Source organism: Simochromis diagramma, unplaced genomic scaffold (assembly GCF_900408965.1).
Source record: "Simochromis diagramma unplaced genomic scaffold, fSimDia1.1 OVJJ01000685.1, whole genome shotgun sequence".
In the NCBI taxonomy this organism is placed as follows: domain Eukaryota; kingdom Metazoa; phylum Chordata; class Actinopteri; order Cichliformes; family Cichlidae; genus Simochromis; species Simochromis diagramma.
In genome coordinates this window covers 8,008,643-8,027,020 of record NW_024387477.1, presented here as the reverse complement: position 1 = coordinate 8,027,020, position 18,378 = coordinate 8,008,643, and the positions used below count along the sequence as shown (strand labels likewise).

The 18,378-nt window shown below is 39.7% G+C and overlaps 1 protein-coding gene across 3 annotated transcripts in view; it reads left to right on the top strand.

Moving 5' to 3' along the window:
• The window catches only part of frmpd3 (FERM and PDZ domain containing 3), a 95,561-nt gene that overhangs the window by 28,443 nt on the left and 48,740 nt on the right, over positions 1-18,378 (top strand). For 2 of the 3 annotated variants that reach the window (XM_040015716.1, XM_040015712.1), the window contains exon 1: positions 11,496-13,276. The exons of the other annotated variant lie outside the window; for it this stretch is intronic. The gene's annotated coding sequence lies outside the window, so the exon portion shown is untranslated. Of the gene's footprint in view, positions 1-11,495; positions 13,277-18,378 lie in introns of those variants that run through there. 3 annotated transcript variants of the gene reach the window in all.

Here is an 18,378-nt window from a genome sequence, read left to right as displayed (position 1 = left end):
TTCTCCTTTTGCCCCTGCCATTATCCACATATGTGGATGCGAGGGACCCTCCCACAGAACTGACTGAGTAGGCGTTGATTTCATACCTGATGATCTCTGATCTGCAACATAACCTGCTCCAGAGTGGGTCAGGTTACCATGGCGATATAGTCCTGTAAGAAGTGATCTACCTTTATGGTAAAGAAAATCTGTATTTCCACATTTGCACAGTAGAGTGAAATTCTTTCAGTGGTGCAAACAGTGATCTTATACACAAGTGATCAGTAAAGGAGTGTCTACACGCGGGCATTATTATGGGATTGGAGTGTAAATCAGGCATGAGTATGTGCAAATATGCACAGCTTTATAAATCTGATTAAAAGAATGATTATGCAAATGTCTCCCTTTGTGAATACATACGGTTTTTGTCCCATATTTGAGCAGATATGGGACAGAGCTTTTCCTCCACGTCATTAGAACGACTTGTTTTTGTGTTCACAAACTTTATTCCAGCTTTCTGACTAAATATTTTTTCTGCCGCCATTGACACAGAGACACTGTGTATCACCAGCTAATGAGGAGAAACGTCTGCATGGTAACAGCCAGTCATTAAACACACACAAAAAACCCCAACAAACAACAGCAACCCGAGCCAATCTTGTAATTAAACTAGAGCTACGTGGCCTGGCTCTCTAACCTCGATGCCGTCATCACAGAAGAAGACAGTCATAGCAAAGTGAGGATTACAAGTTGTCGTGTAGCTTTAAAGACAGACTTGTTCCTTCGCTAACGGTTATCCTCTCTCTTTGCACAGTTTCGTTTTAGACAGAGAGCAGCACTCTTTGAGTCATTAAGTCCTCTCACTGCGTCAGCATATGAAGATCTCTTCAGCGTTATCAAAGAGGATACATCATCTTGTTGAACTGAGAACAATTTCCTGACATGGAAAGCAAAAGCTTCTCATTACACTGATGTGACAGTTCGCACGTTAAACGTCATTCACGCACATCTCTTTAAATCGACCTATTGTGCTGTTTTCTGTCTTATTTGCTTCAAATGTATATATGAGGAAATATTATTTAGTGTTATAAAGATTCAGTGGAATCTTTATCTCCACACACACACACAAACACACACGCACACATGCACCTCTCTGTGTAATGGCTTTCTGTGGATGAGTAGTAAACTGGATGGTCTTAACTTCTCCAGTGGGCCAGACCTGTTATGATGCAATGCTTTTAACACTTTCCCTTGAGACTTGACTTTTAAAGAGTTCATGGCGGTGGCCTTTGAAGTATTAAGCTCTAGTTTATGTCACAGAGTTATAATTGGCTGCTCAAGATCACACTGTAGTGCTGGACAGTATGTCAGTGGACTCGTGTTCCCCGTGGGAAGTGGGCCAACCAAAGGTTTCTAGTTTTCAAATACATAATTTAGTTTATTTAGAGGTGCATTCAGGTGCAGTGGAGTCGAAAGGGCCGAATAACCGTAAAATGGAGCTTTGTACTTGTGCGTTTACAGCAAACACGCTTTAGCCGATCTGTGACAAACAAAAATCTAATCAGATGCAGAGAAAAACACCCGTTGTAAATAAATACACTCTGTACACACAGCGTGAAGTTTAACCTTTGAATTCTCTCATGTTTGTCAGTGGCGTGCCATGCACTTTGTCACTGACTTCTTTCTGCAGTTAAAGCTGCGAAATACCAGCGCTAGATGACATTATTGATCTGTGACTTACATGACTTGTACAACATAACTAACAATGGCACTGCATTAATTGTTAATGTTACTAAATATTTGATGATCAGCGGTCAACGGCAAGCGTATCGTTTTGGAGTTTTTCAAACTAAATAAATTGCACAATACCTTTTTTTAAGCAATAAATTTAAAATAATGCCAAACTCATATATGCAAATTAATACTTATTTTCTTCTTTTACTTGTCAGAAGATTCAATGAATAAATAAAAAAAAATGTGAATTTTCTGAAAATTATTTCATGATGAGGGCTTTAAAAAGTGAAGTTAGTCAAATTTTCAACTTTATAATCTTATTCAGAATCCATATTGTGCAGAAGACATTGTGCAAGACTTTTTTAGGCTCATATTCATGCTTTTTAGGCTCTTTAGCCCTTTGCTGTAAGATATATGTAATGCATCAGCATTACAGCATCACAAAAGCTTGGAACTTGAATTATTTTTTAACGAACATGTGTGCTGATATTGGTATTGCGAACTTCATTAAAAGCCTACTTTAAGTGTGGTATCAAAATATACTTAAATTACCTAATGTTAAAAAGGTTAAAGTACCTCTCTGCCTGAGTTATATACTATTAAAAGAAGCAGCTACAGTCAGCTCTTCCCATGTCACAAGAGGTCGCCACAGCTGGTAGCTCCACATGTTTGATTTGGCAGAGTTTTATGCCTTTCCCCGAAGGGAATTTGTGCTTCCGGCTGGAATTTAAGTAGCAATCTTTCGCTTGCCAAGTGAAGGTGTTCATTTTGCAGGAGGAGATAATTTTTAATTACGTACATACTGCTGGGTAGTTTTATCTGTAAAAACAGAGCATATCTCAGAATATTTATATTTTAAAGTGCACAAAACAGTAAGTTACTATAACTTTTAGATAAATAGTATGGAGTAAAAAGCACAATATTTGTATCCCAAATATAGCAGAAGTAGAAAAAAAACATAATAAAGAATGTTCCTGGGTCCTTGTGCATTTTCACATTTCATTAATGTTTGCATTTTTCTTTATTTGGATGGGTTAGCTGTATAAAGATTGCTTGTTAATAACGGGTGAAACAAATAAGCTTTTGACTGTAATGCGGACTGTGTCCATAGTGCAGCTCAGTATCAATCAAATTAAACTGAACTTCATTGTTGGAAACATTGAATGCAGAAAATGAGTGAAAAACTATTTTGAAAATGAGGCAAAAGTTAAGCTGGCTGTTTGCAATCAAAAGTGTTTTTTTATCCTTTCAAATTATAATTGCAAATCGCCAGCAGCCGAATGTTCCTGCCTTCTGTATTGCGTTGCTTTGTTGTGCACAGTGGTAAAGTACAGCATGAATAATAGTCATTTTTCTCAGCACAGAGCATCTAAGTGGTGGTGCTGTGTGGGTGTATTTTGGGCACTGTTTAACATTAAAAGAGAAAAGGGGAGAGTGCAGTGAAAGACATGATTAGTCACAGGTGTTCTAGCTGCTGACGTAAAACTCCTTATGCTGGGCACAGGGCGCGTTCATGTGGAAAAAAGGACAGATTCCAGAGCTGTGATGAGTGGGCAGCGCAAGACACTATGATATATGTGTACACTTAGGTAACAGTGATTTTAAAAAAGACTATAGTACACAACACTTACACTATGTTTGCATTAGATTTATTACAGAGAGTGCTTATGTGTATTATTTCTGTTTAAATAATCACCATTACTGAGAAAGATAACTAAACTCTGCCAGCTGGATATAAACTCGTTTTAACCCATATATATTTAAAATAAAATCAATAAAAGCAATGTATTTAATTGGACCATGATTGATAATGATGATGCAATTTTTACCCTAAAAGTACTCATAGTGATCAAACACAACAACAGTGCTGGGATTCAGGATATTAGCCCATTGTAATCAAAAATCCCAACTGATTTAAATTTGATGCTGATCTGACCGTAGCAGCCATCCTGAAAGTGGTTTGGAGATGCACGGGAAGTTGACCTTGAAGGGCAAATCTGGCTCTATTTGCACGACTGATTCCAGCATGAGAGCGAAGTGCCGAGGTGATACGATACTATGAGGTTTTTAAGATAAGATGGGGCCTGATTATTCTGTGAGGAAGTGCGGCTTGTATTTAAAGCCACTGTGACCTCACATGAAGGGACTAGCAGCAATCAGAAACCATGGACCATCAAACTCTCCATTATGTGGCAAGGACAGATAAAATAACTACTCATGACTCAAAGTGGGTGGGTGCAGAGTTAAACTAACCTTATCTTTGAGGCCGCTGATTGAAGGGACTACCAGAGGAGCTGGAGGATGCTTACTGACATACAGGGTTTAAAATATCCAAGAGGGTTATACAGACAACCAGAGCACAGACAATGTCCACTACAGTTAAACTGTCAGCTACAAAGTGATGGGCGGAAAGAGAATTGCTTTATATGTGGGTAATGTCTTCGATGAGATTCAGTCAGATATTTATCCCAAGGATGGATATAGGCTTTGTAAAAAATACATATATGAACCTTAGTGGGCTGAATGCCCCTTTGTAAAGATTGAAAGGTACTCTGTGTAATTTAATATGCCACTTTCCTTCAAGTAGAGGCCTCACAAGAGACCGATTTAAAAAGAATTGAAGAAGCAGAGGCCAGGCTATCTTGACTTTTAGACAAACTCCAAAAACCATTCAGCGTGCCTTTTATTAGTCTTATCCTGTCCTCTAAATTGGTGTCTTTCTTTATAACGCAAGCTTTGATTAAAAATTGATTTGAGCTTATCTTTCGTACCTAAATTCTCATTTTTTTAAAGCAGCACGGAACTATAGCAGTCAAATAAATGCGTTGTGAAACGATACAATATTTCCCAGTGAACTGCGGTGGAGATAAAGCGTGAAGTATAGTGCTCCCAAATGGTAAAGCACAAACATTAAAAGTAATGCTCTCTGAATCCAGTAACACAACAAACACAACAACATAAAGCCATCTCTCAGGACGCTAAAAGTGGATATGGGATCTGATATTTGTCTTCCAGCTCCTGCAGTTTGAACATCCACAGCTTCAACCTCAAGCTTTCTTGCTGCGTTCTGTTTAGACGGAAACAAACACAGCAGAAAACGCTGAATTCAGAGGGCCTTCTGGGGGCGTCGCTAAATAAATTATTAATTCACCCGACTCCAGCTGAGGCTTATTTTCACTTCTTAAAACCCTTATTTTGTGCTTGGCTAGAAACCATCGTCTTTTCCGTTCTAGGTGAACATCCCACTGATCACAAAGTCAAACAACATGCTGATTTTTAAAAGGTCTTATTTAATTTTCGCTGGAAGATCAGTTACTCTGATGCACATTTTTTTCTAACTGGACAGAAACGACTCGTCTTTGGTTCCGCGGTACAGTTTCACAGATTCTCTGTGTGCCAGAAAAAAAAGCGTCCAACTGAGCAAAAAGTAAAATGATGTTGACAAAGACTAATCACATAATATTATCATGAAGGCAGGTGTACCGTTGGCCCAACCTAGGGAGAAAATTATCTCAGTAATTTGGATAGTTCCAAATACAAGCAAGTATCAGGTGTCCAAAGACTGAAGCCAATTTTGCCTTATCTGTGAGGTGTGCAGGGAATTAGAAATCAGCAATCATCCAAGAGAGCAACCCATCAGTATCAGACACACACAGACACACACACACACACACACACACACACAAAGATGAAAAAAACTGTGAAAGAACACTATTAATTAGTTGCACACCTTCCCATTCTTTGTTCTTCTCTAGGCCCTTATTTTCCTTCTGTATGTATTAGGTAATCGGGTCTAATTGTCCTGAGGTGTAAACATGAAAGTGCAAACTAAATCATTATAATAAGCCTTGTAAGGTTTATTAAGGGGAAAGCAGTAGAACAACGCATTCAAAAGGCTAATGAAGTACACAGTAAGAAGAAATAATATCCAAGTGGCTGAGATCATCAGAACTGATTATAAAAGGGGGGCTGCTCTTGGCAACGTCTGGTGGAATACGATGTATATAAAATGCTATCAAGTTAAATTGCTAGCTGAAGAAGTCTGACATTTCTTTTCTATCAGTAAATTAGATTACCTTCCAGAAGGGGTGGTGGTGGGTTATAATGAGTTTCTGATGTTGTTTTGAGATTGTTGGAAGCTTGTTTAAAGCACTAGTGGGGGCCACTAGAGTAGCCTTTTGCACAACAGCTGCAAAAGTGGGAGGGGATCTGGAAAACAATGGTAATGTCTGGAATCATGCACTGGTTAATGTTAAAGAGTGCAAAAGTCTTAAGCTACCCCTCATTTCTTTCTTTTTGTTAGGAAAATGGGAAATAGTTATCGTTGTTCATTAAAACATATGTAAACATACATGGACATACAGTACATACGGCAGAGTTTGTGCAGTTCTAAAGCACAATATTTGGTATGACCACTTTTATTCTTCCACACAGTCTGAACTCTCTTAGGCAGTTTTCTTGTTATTTCTTTGAGTCATCTTCAGGAAAGGTTCTTCGGGCTTCTTGAAGGACGTTCAAAACTCTTCTTTGGATGTTTCTGCCTTTTGTTCTGCACTCTGTAAAGATGATTCTGCTTCAGTAATGCTGATGTTCGGGCTCTGGGGAGGCCAATCCATGACTGATGGTGTTCAGCTGTGTGTTTTTTCTATTCAGGCATGCTTTGAGTGTATTGGCAGTGTGTTCGGGATATTGCATGGTGGATCAAAAGCTGATGGTAACTGTTAAGTATTTATAATTCCATCAGTTTGACAAGATCTCTGACACCACTGGCTGAACTGCAACTGCAAACACTGACAGAGCCCCTGTGTGTTCTATAGATAGCTGTAGAAACTAACTGTTGCTAACTATCTCGTGACCTCCTACGTACATATTTTAATGACAATTTGAACCAAAAACAGCACTGCATAAATGCTGTTGTCATAGATTTTCAGTCCAGTCCTTGTGTAATTTGGAATAGCTCAGACTTTTCTCCCCGTTTCCCTTCCTTAAAAATGGCTTCTTGACAGCCACCCTTCCACTGAGACCAGTACATTTTTTAATTGACATATATTGGAGAAAACGTTGCAGATAGATTTTTGTTGATGCTTGTGCCACTTCTGCACATGCTCTGTGATGCCTCTCCCCTGATCGCCCTTACCCCCTATCTTTTATGCAGCATGAGCAGGTTTGGAGAATTTCTTTGATTATGGTGTGGGTAGGAAGTAAAAAATACTTCAAAATAATAGCATGCAAAATATATATAAACGTGTAAAAAACTATACTATAAAACCAAATGAATAAAATACAGAATTAAGCATTAGGTCTACTTCTACCCCATAGCAGTACACCAGCTTGTGCCTGAATCTTAACTAAAATTACATTAGAGGAATCAGGGGGGTCAGGGGGTGAAGGAACTTCTGTTATTCTGCTGGTTTAGCCTCTGAGAGATTTCTTTTGGTGTAGCCATCAGATATCTAATATTTCTGTGCTGGTGATTGTTTACAAATGCAGATTTTTGTTCTTAAAAAAAAATGCTTTTTTTTTTTTTTTTTTGCAAAAATGCAGTCCTTTTTTTCTTATTTAAAAGAACTGTTTGCATCCATGCAACCAAAGCCTCCTCAAATATAATTAGAAAGCCAGAAAGGCGGGCAATAGTGTCTTGATGCTGCTTCTCTAGCCTTACAGATCACTCCTGGCTTCATAGTGAGTGGTCAGTGAAACAAAAATCTTATCCTTTGCCTACAGGCTTTACATTTCTTTCAATTTTAAACTCAGTTCAGCAGCATTCTCCTGACAAATATCACTATAGCAACGTGATACGTCTGAAATTGCAACACGGCTTGGGTTATAAGCCAGTGTCACAGCTCAGTAACACAGTAAGAATTCAAATCCACGTCTCGGAGACACATAAAAGCTTTGCAGGCAGAAACAAGAAGAAAATAAATGTCTGAAAGGCTGGAGCTGGCAATACATAAGCAGGAGCACAAACGACCAGATTAAAAGGGGAATCTAGACATTGTTTTGCTCGTTGCGACCTAAAATTTGTATATATGCTACATTGTCACATCACTTTAAGTGATACGAGCTGATTTTTATTCTATTATTTTTCGTAGGTACACTGTTTACACTGGCTGCCTTAACTGCATGCATATGCACAAACACAGTTCACTCTCACAGGCTGTAATTACAATGAACACTTGTTGTGTTTGCAGACCTGCCAGCGCCTCCCACTCCCACAGTGCAAAGAAATTGGCCAAAGAGAACAACCCCTGGACTAAGCATCTTAATTAGCAAGTATTCTTTCTTTTCTTTTTCTTTTTTTAAATAAAGCGTGCAACAGCAGAGGACACAGTGAGTAAAGGGCAACCCACAGTTTTCCATTACAAGCTTAACTGGTTAGGAGCTAGCAAGAACATCTACCAGCAGAGCAGATGTTCTTGCACAAAGACACACAAATCAGTAAGTACTGTATGTCCGTGAGAACACATACTGACCAAATGCGTGCGCTGATCTACACGGTTGCACACACACATACAGCACAAACTCGCAGCCTTGCATTAAATTGAAACCATTTATGCTTGAAAAACAGCTGGACCACTGCGATATCAGCAAGTCTTGACACTTCAGCAGGTTTATTATGGATATCCAAAAAATTCCTACCCGCATGCATCCAGTGGCTACATTGGCCACAGCCATGTGTTATCTCACAAAAAAAAAAGGGAAAAAACCCCAAAGCACTTCCTCTTATAAGGAGAGGGCCTTTGAAGGCATTAGGATGCATATTGACATTACAGGACCTTGAGCAATTACAGGTCTTATCTTCCTGCCTGACAAACAGTCCGCTTCATTATGGGCTTTTAGCTGACACCTTACCTCAGCCTTTCCCACTGAGCCATCGCTGCTAATGCAGAAAACGAAATGCCTAAGAGGTTTGTTAAATATACAGTATCTGAATTGTTTAACTATAATTTTCTTCTTTAATGGTCCTTTTAAAGATTCCATTAGTGAGTGGATGCAGCGAATGGCAATTGAAGAAAGAGCACTGAGGGATGCAGAGGAGGAGGAATAAGTAATGCACTAACTTCTGAAGGAAAGCACGGTCCACAGAAGTTCTTTTAAGTACAGTATTTGGCAATTACTAGAAATAAAGGAGATTCTCTTTTTTTTCTCAAGGCTAATTGTGTGGAGAAATCGTCGAAGGAGATTGCATTTCTGATCATCGATCGATTTGTGTGCTCGTTCTTTTGTGTTGGCAGAAGTTTTGCGTATTTAAAGTGCATTGCAGCAAATTACACATGCGTTCGCTTCATTCAGATCGAACTGGGAAGCAGTGAATGAACAGCAGTTCTTGGCTGAGTTATTTTTAAAGTTATGGCTACAAGTGTTGATCCACAAACCAGAATTCATAAAACTAAAATAAAAAAGCCAAATAGTTGCTGGTTTAGGATGCTCTCATGAGCATATGTAGGCCAGTATCACTCAGGACCAGAAAACTTTGCTTGTTCGCTCATTCAGATCAGTGATGTTTGTCTTTATTTTTCCTTTTTTTCAGTGAAAAATGAACATTTAGGCCCATGGACTAATCAGCTCTAATTGCTGATGATGACTAATTGTACCTGCCATGAGATAGCTCATGATGTTACCATAGTAACACAGCAGGAACCATCCTAGTGGGTGTATTGTTTATAAAAGGATGCTGTGTACAATATGTTACCCATTAATTAAAATGTGAAAGCATCTCAAATTTTCAATGTTAACTGCACAGAATTTATTTATTTTTTCCACATCTTTACCAACTAATCAAACCTTAACGAACCTAAGCCTAAAATAGACAGCAATAGTATTTTTTTAGCCTTAGATCAGGTCAGGATGATGTGGTCAAGCTTTCAAAAGAGCACTGAGTCAAGGATGAGTTTGCCCTGGCTGCAGAAATAACCCCAGCGGGGAGTTGTGAAGGAGGAGGATAAGAAAAGAAGGTGTAGAAAGACACCGTTTGTACATGACAAATAAGAAGCGTTATAGTGTGTGCCCTGGGAGAAGAGAGGAGCAGAGAGGGTGAAGATGTGCGCTGAAAAAAGGGCTGGGCTCTGTTTATGGAATATACGAATCAGATGATGGATGTACGACGGAAGGAGAGAAGGTTAAAATGAGGAGGAGACGAGGGAGGAGAAAAGCAGTGGGAGTAATTATGGTGATGGGAGGATTAAATGAAGGAGCAGGAAGGTCTTTCTAAACATTGTGGTATTGACTAATCCATGAATAACAGGTGGTGAAAATGTCTGACCGCTCCTTCAGCATTCATCAAAGCAAAACACCAACTCACCTGGCAGTGCGTTCAACAATCAGTTGACTGAACCTGAAATAAATTACATTTCACTTGATTTAACCAAATGTCAGCTTCGAAGGCAAAATCCACACACAATCCAAGAAATCTGTCAGGCAGTGGAATAACGAAGCAGAAATATCGGTGGCTTTGGAGACAGTGGGGAGTATGAAAACAGTTACATCAAATCACTCAATTAAAGTGGACCCTCTGTAGAGGTCATTTACTTCACCATGCTGAGGCCTAACAGCAAAAAGTCTTTAAATCTTTGAGCATGTGGAGTAAGCAGACAAATATATACAGCAATGCTGACAAGACCATCTATGCAGTGTAATCTTCAATCTGCATTAAATATGAAACCAAATGAAGAAACAAATTGATTTTTGTGGTTATGGGTTTAAAACCACAATTAATGGAACAGCCAGTTCTTTCATAATGGACATTTGTGCCACTGTTTCCTCTGGCAAATTCAAATCTATCCATGTCTTTTCACAGCTCAACACCATCCGTGATGCCGATGCCAAGACGTGACACATTAGTGTGAGGGAGGAGGCAAACTCATAACTATGATTTCATAATGAAGAATGATGAACTAAAACAAAGACCTTTAAAAATGTGCATCCCTGTTTTTTAAACGGTGATCCTGATTCAAGGCTCGGTATGTAGTGAAAAAAATGAAACTAAATTAAAGCCGTTAAAAGGCAATAATCAAAATCTTCGACATAACAGTGTGACTGTGTGAGAGGCGAACACTGGTGAACACTCTGGGCCATGTAGCAGCCAGCTGACAGACTCCAAAGCCGGAGCAAAAAGAGTATTAGTATTAGAATTAAATCTATTATTGTGCCCAGAAGTACAGTATCTGCTGAATGTGAAAATAAGCTACTGTTTATCACATTCACCTAAAAGGTGATAATGGCAGCTGTAACTGGATTTGCATATCCCTAAGCCTCACTCTGTTTGCTCCGCTCCACCATAATCAGTATCTGTAGATTACTTAATCTATTATAGTGAAAACACTTAATATGATGGTTTTTTTTAATCAAAAAGACCCCTCTGGTCTCCAGTATTAAGAAAATCACAACTACTTTAGCATCCGTGGAGGTTTGAAGCTCTAATATAGTGCCACGGTTGGGGCCAGCCTTGTGCAACGTTTACCTTTACTAACACACGAACCACCAGTGGGGGCTTGCTGGTGCTAATTAAAATCCTCCTACTTTTATGTCAGATCTGATTCTTATTTTTGCATTCTGCACTGGGCATGTAAAGAATCCTCCTGGGTCGGTTGTAAGAAGTATTGCGAGAGAGTTTGTAGCGGTCTCTACGGCTCCGGCGAGTCTTCATTTCTTCTTTGCATCCTGCAATCAAAGCGACATGCAGCTTGTCTTTGAAACATATAATTTATGAAGTGAATTATGAAATACATGCAGATGTTCTCGAGTCCATTAAAAACCAGAACGCTGTGCTCAACAAGAGAAAAGCGTCTCAGTCCGTGTCTTTAGAAAAGTGTGATGAAATATTGAATCACAGCATGTTTGAGTGATTATGATGTCAGTTTAATGGCATGTTCTGAAACTTATAAACCAATCTAATCTAAAGAGGGCTTTCTGAATCATGAAATTAGTGGAGAGTGTGGGCGAGCAAATACAGGGAAATCAGTAAACTAAAAACACGAGGCGAATGCTTAAAATACCTGGATGTGTTATAATGCCAGTCATCCATTAGTCTAAATCAATTTGTCAGCGGGATTTAGCACCAGTGCTAGAGCATTATGTTTCAGTCGCCATGGAGTCCAGCTATCACCTGAGGCATTAGGAAACATAATGCTTCAACCTGTTAAGGATCAACAGCAGCCACAGCCTGAAAGGAAATAGGAAGAGGGCCCTTATACTGTTCAACATATTCCTAAATCAAAGAAGACACGCAAGAGTGCAATACTCTAAAAATGAAACTGTTCTAAAGAAACTCTGAATTCAGTTCTGGCACTATTTGGAGTGAAAGAAGTCCCCCTGGAACTAATCTGTACACACTGGTCTGTGTTATTACTAGCACAAAGACTTGTGTTGTTGATCTGGAAACAAGAGAAACCACCAACCCACCTAACCTTACTGAAAGGTGTTAATGAAAACAGCAGAAAATGATCAATGATCACAGTGAAAAAATGTAAATTAACTAATAATATGACAACCCTTTTTTATTATTTTAACAAATCAAACTCATGAAAGACATTTTTCAATAATATTGCCTGTGACATCTCTTTTTAAGGCTCTTCTGTGACTATTTCTGAAAGAAAATTATATTTATGTTCATATTGCACCAAAAAAAGAAAAAGAAAGTCTGGCTCCTTGGCCTCAAGATTTTTGCATGGTACTATAGACATATGTGCATAACTTCTACTCAGTGTTAAACTGGATAAAATTATTGAGTTTGTAATTAGAACTACCACAGGTAGAAACAAATAGTGGTATTTCATTGATGTCCTGTCCCTAAACTGTGTCTATAGTGTAAAAAAAATCATGGGGTCAAGTAGAGCACAGGCTCAGGGCTGTATGTGAAGTCCTGAATGACTGCTACACATGCTGAAGGCTGTATGCTCATAAATTTTTATCATTCATCTGTTTTTGCTTTCAGTTTGACAGATAGTCCACCAGAAGGAGATGGTCTAAAGACTAGCCTAGTCTAGCCTGTGCAGACCATAGCTTTCATTCCATATGGCACCAAGTCTATTTTCATTTTTATTTAAAATCTGAAGAACCAGAACATCACACCAGCCATTATCACTGCCTTATAAAAAATCCAGCACACTTTCCTGCTCTGAGGTATATCATTATGCTTCTGCCGTTAACCGACTTCCATAAATGTGTTCTTTCCACTGTCATTTACTGGCTGCATCAGCGTGCTGTGCATTATTGCTGTAGGGGCATGCAGAAATCTGCAGTTATGCCTCTTAAAAACCAGTGTAGACATTATGTAAGCAAGAAAATGTGTGGTATTTTACTCACCCACATACGTAAACATGTTTGATTGTATTACTTACCATGTAATACTTTTTGTTTTTTTATGTTAGAGCTTGTCTCAAAACTGCTTATTTAAGCGTCTGCACAATATGACAAGCATTAAGGCTTTCTTTGCTTTTGTGTCTCTCAACAGGTACAGTACACACACAAAACAGCCCCAGCACTCGTGTGTGCGTGTGTGTGTTTGTGGCAGATCCCTGCTTAAAAAAAGAAACTCCTACCCATCAGTAAGCATTCAGAGATCGTAAGTACACCTTCTACCCTGCCTTCAATTTTCTCTGACTTAATGTGCCAAAGCTGTATATGTATATACGGCTCCCAAGTTAATATCACACTGTGCGACTGTTGATATAGTACAAAAAGATAAAAGTAATTCAAACTAAAAGGCCTATTAGACAGAGCATGAATCTTGTGGAAAAAAAGAAGATTTCTAACTCCTTCCCTTTGAGTTTGACCCAACAAAAGCGTATAAATCCTAGTCTTACAAAAATGAATCTCTAAATCCTTTATCAATGAGCCACAGGCAAAAGCTATTGAGTTAAATTTTGCTTAAATACATCTGCGTCTTCCTCACTGAATGATCGCGCTGTAACAAGCCATTTAAAACGAGTCATGCATAATCGTTCTCAATTCTTTAGCCTCTAACCTTCTCAGTCTCTGTGTCTTTCTTCAGAAACATAACCTATATATATTCTGTCAGGAGGTTGCGAACCCTGTCTTGGCGGGACTCCTGTGTTGCTATGATATTGCAGTAATGCTGTGCTCGCACGTACAGAGGCGTTTTGTGTGTGTGTCTGTGTGTCCTCTGCAGCTTTTGCTCACATCTGCAATTCTGCATTGATTCCATGCCAGTGAACAGAGAGCTGATGCAGAGTGGGAAGGGTGGGGGGTGTCTGTGTTATAGCCAGGTACATCAGCTAGCGGCTATTGCCATGGTCGAATGTGCTTGAGGGAGTTTAATAATGCTGCAGTGTGAAAAGTCTGCAGGCAATACAGTAATCAAATTTGCTGCAGTCATAAGACATTGTGTTGAAATGTACTGTATATGTTACATACACATGTCACAAAATTTATTTATTTTTCATCGTTTATCACTTTGAGACTGAAATATCTCAGACTAGGATTTTTAGGCATTACAGAATAGTGTAACAAACATGATTATTTTTCATAAAGGAAACACTCACCCCCAGTTGGACATTTTCCCTAATTAGCATATGAAATATTCAAAACATGTTGTTTATCCTCAGAGCGCTTTAGGATATAAAAAAAAACAACTCATAGGCCACTTATTGTCTTCGAAAGGTGGCCTTTTATGCTTGTCGGACCTCCTCTGTGCCGAAACCCTGCCGTGTATTTTATCACCTCTTTTTGTTACGGGTTGGTGGTCAGAGACAACTTAAACGAAAAAAGTTTGCAGAGTGTCTCACGAATCAGCTGATAGTGGTCCGCGTGAGTCTGTGAGAGATGTTAGGGATGTAAACTTGCAACCCCCCTCCAAATCGAGCATTTTCATTCCAAATGCAATGTGACAGATTTATGTGTAAAATGTCGTTTCAACCCCGCTACAGAATTTCATCTTTGTTCCCGTGTGTCCTGCCAGTTTTCATCCAGTCTCGGTGTACAATGAAGAGCTTTGCTAAGCCAATAACTGCGAGTCTGCAGCCATGTTTACAGCTCAGTGAGGCTGCACTTACGCACAGTGGTGCTTTCACAATGCTAATGTCACCATGCTAACTTGCTCATAATGATGATGCTGAAATGGCGGGTATAAATCATGGTGTTCAGCAGCCCATTTAGCATGTCAGCCAGCTAACGTTGCAAGCAAAAGCACTTAACATAAGGGTCATGGCAATTTGGTTTATAAAACGTATTAGACAAATTTAAAATTTAAGCTAGTGATGCCGTTAGCTGATCATCCAATGTACTGTAATGACATCTATTAAATGGGAAGCACAAAAATTAAACCTACCTCATGGTTGTGGTCAGGTATTAGTCTGCACCAAACTACTAGACTGAACAGCACACAGACTGACCAATCGACATGCTGCTAGCGTGACCAAAAAGTTTCATTTCATCAAATCTGTAAACACATTTGACACTTTTGTTCAGTTTGACAGCTGCATGTAGTTGTACCCCACAAATAAAGTGGTGCTCCTGAATGGTGTTACTGCCAGCAAAGAGAGGCCAGTGTCCTTTTCCACTTCACAGAGATTTGAACAAACTGTGATGAGTGGAGAAGGCCACAGTGGACCTGACTTGCCGGGGACAGAAAACATAAAATCATCCTCTGTGAGGGTGGATACAAACCACAACTCAACCATATGGAAGGTATAACTATCAAAGGCAGGAGGGAAAGGAGTCTGTTTTTCTGCATCCGTGCATTATATACATGGTGATGTTTTTCCCTAGGAGACTCCAGTGTGATCTATTACTAAGCTTTTAAGATAGGGCAAGGGCATTCAAATCCATATAGTGGAAAAAAACACTAGCTCAGACTGACAGATCAGATAGCGATTAAGTCTGAGATGCAGTTAAGCCACAGTCACATCACCAGAAATGCTTCATAGACACTTAATATAGCAGTGTAGCTTAGCTGGATTTTATTGGACTCTCTCCTCACACTTTCTGCATCAAATTTCTCCTTACATGATTTTTAGGCCGATACTGATTGTGGGATAAATGAAGGATTTATCTCCAAACCCTCCTGAAATATAGTGACAGTAGAAGGTAATAGACACTAAATAGGACACCACAGAGACATCAAACCATTTGAACCATCCAGAGGCAGGTTAGAGGCCTGTGCCTGTAGCCTGTATCAAATCTTTTCCAAAGGTTTTCATCAAAGACAGATGTACTTTAATACAGTGAAGCTGCCGTTTGAATCCTAGTTTCAAACACCAGTCCGCTTCGGTTAAGAGGTCTCTTTTACTCTTTTGGTACATTGCTACTGACACGGGAGCTGGCCCAATTCAATGGCTGTATTGATAAAATTGATTAAATGACAGTCTGCCATGTGAGCTTACTGCAGGGTTCTCTCTATCTGACAACCCATACACTGCTCAAGGACCCCGCTCAAATTTCTCTCCAGTGTCTTTGTTCACATGTCATCAGGGGGCAACATTAGCAGGTGAACTCATCAAAGGCCAGACTGGATTTCCTAGGGGTGCAGCACTTACCAGTTGAAAACCAGCACACAGATCTTCAGCCTATTCTGTTTTTGATGCTGTGACCCTAAAGTCACTCCATCTCTGCCCTCTCTCCTGCGTCTCCCACACTCGACTTCTCTATCATTTCTGGCTACAACTCTCTCTTTCTTCTTTCGTTTGTGTATACTCTGGATTCAACTTGTTTTCGCAGTTGAATGCTCTAAGATGTTGAGCTCAGAGCAGCCATCAAACACTGCAAATTTCCTTATGTCTGGTCCCTCGAGCTGGGAGGCTCTGAGAGTCCTCAGATGTCTCTTCCCCTTCTGTTTAGACAAACAGATGCCAACATCTTTGGGAAGCTAACAAGGCTAGGCTTGTGCTAACATGTTGATAGAAGAAGAAAAGAACTGCGGTAAAGCAGAGACTGCTGCTTCTAATCGAAGCTAAACTATTGTAAACGGCCAATCACAGGCAGACTGTCTTTTCTTTTTGCAAAGTTCACTATTTAAACCAAGTTTTATCTCTTCTAAATAATAGCGGAACTTTTAGAAGCAGGGTGTACTTCTTAGTGTGTGTGTGTGTGTGTGTGTGTGTGTGTGTGTGTGTGTGTGTGTGTGTGTGTGTGTGTGTGTGTGTGTGTGTGTCCTACACGTGTACACGGCTAGGCGTGATCATCTCTATGCTCGTCTACATGGTCCTCATGTTCTGTCACAACACTATCTGACAATGAGCAGCTCTGTCACACTGTGTGACACAGCGCTCCAATTAATCACGGAGAAGGACCACTAATGAAGTCATTATGTATTCTGAGAGTTTCATCTTGACATCTACTTTTCCCAGTGAAGAAACGACTGCTGCAGAATTACACATTAAAAAGCTTAAAGGCACGGCGATAATGGATTAGGAAAAATGGAGTTTGACAAGTGAAATGTAACTCTGAACAGAACAAAACAGGGTATGATTTAGTCCGTCTCTGAAAGTGTTTATGTGGGCTATCTCCTTTTTTTCTACCGGTGCTGTTATTTTGTTTTCTTGTCTCCAGATTTTTCTAATGCCTTTATAAATATTTTAATGAGTCCAGGAACACAGACCCGATGCCCCTCTGATCTCAGAAAGGGACATCACATTCATCGTCAAAAATCTATTCATCAGTACAGTTACAATCAAAGAATACAGTCTGCCCAGGGTGTGAGTAAGACTTGTTTTAGCGCTGTATGTGTTGTAAAATAATAACATCCTTAAAAACAGAGAATAACAAGAGCATTCAGAGAGCGCAACTCCCCCTGAAGGGCGAGGACTAAATTGAAACTTTGATGTTTTATGACCTTTTTATTACAACGTGCTGACGTCAGCCTGTTTTTTGGAACTCCCCAATAGTGACGTCTGCATTGTTATCATAGATCATTTATGCTGATGTTAGCATTGTTAATATGGAAATCTAGTGTGGTATATTGTTCTTTTTGTGTCATTGTTAAATTACATCTTGATGTATCTGTAGCTCAAACAATAAAAATGTCCCCCAATAACTAATATATTGCTATAACATTTAGAGATGATCCAATGGAAACTAATTTTTCGAATTCGTGTGTCGCTGATCTTTGACCTTTGACCTTGAAGCCTTACATTATACACTGATGTTTTTTATTATCTTAAATGTATGATTGGAGCAGTATTAGGATTTTATAAGCTGTAAAGGGTAAAGGGTAAGAGAGAGCCAGTGTTGACAGCGCATCCTGGTCCTGCAGCATGTCTGCGCTGGTCCAGTCGACTGCCATCTTCCCCGGTAGGGCACAAGCGTTGAAGGCGTTTGGAAAGGGAGGGGGGATCAGTGTGTGCATATCAGTGTATGTGTGTGTGTGTGTGTGTCCAGAGTTCAGCTGAGACAGTGTCCTTCGCCCCGCCAGGCTAAGTAAACAGTCTTCCAGCCAACCCAGGTGGCCTTGCATGGAATGGGGGGAACAGTCTAAACACAGTCGTTATCAGGGTGTTTTGTTCAGCTCCAGCCTTTGCGACCGCAGCTGGCGCCGAAGGGGTCTCCGCATGAAGTGATGATGGTTTTTACTTTAGTGCGAACAACTCATATGAATTTCAAAGCTGTTCTAACAGTCCAACACTGGTCTCTCAATCTCCCGTTGGAGAGCCGTGAGCTTTCTATGATGTTATCCAAACTTACGTTCCGTGATGTTGTCATTCTTTTTGC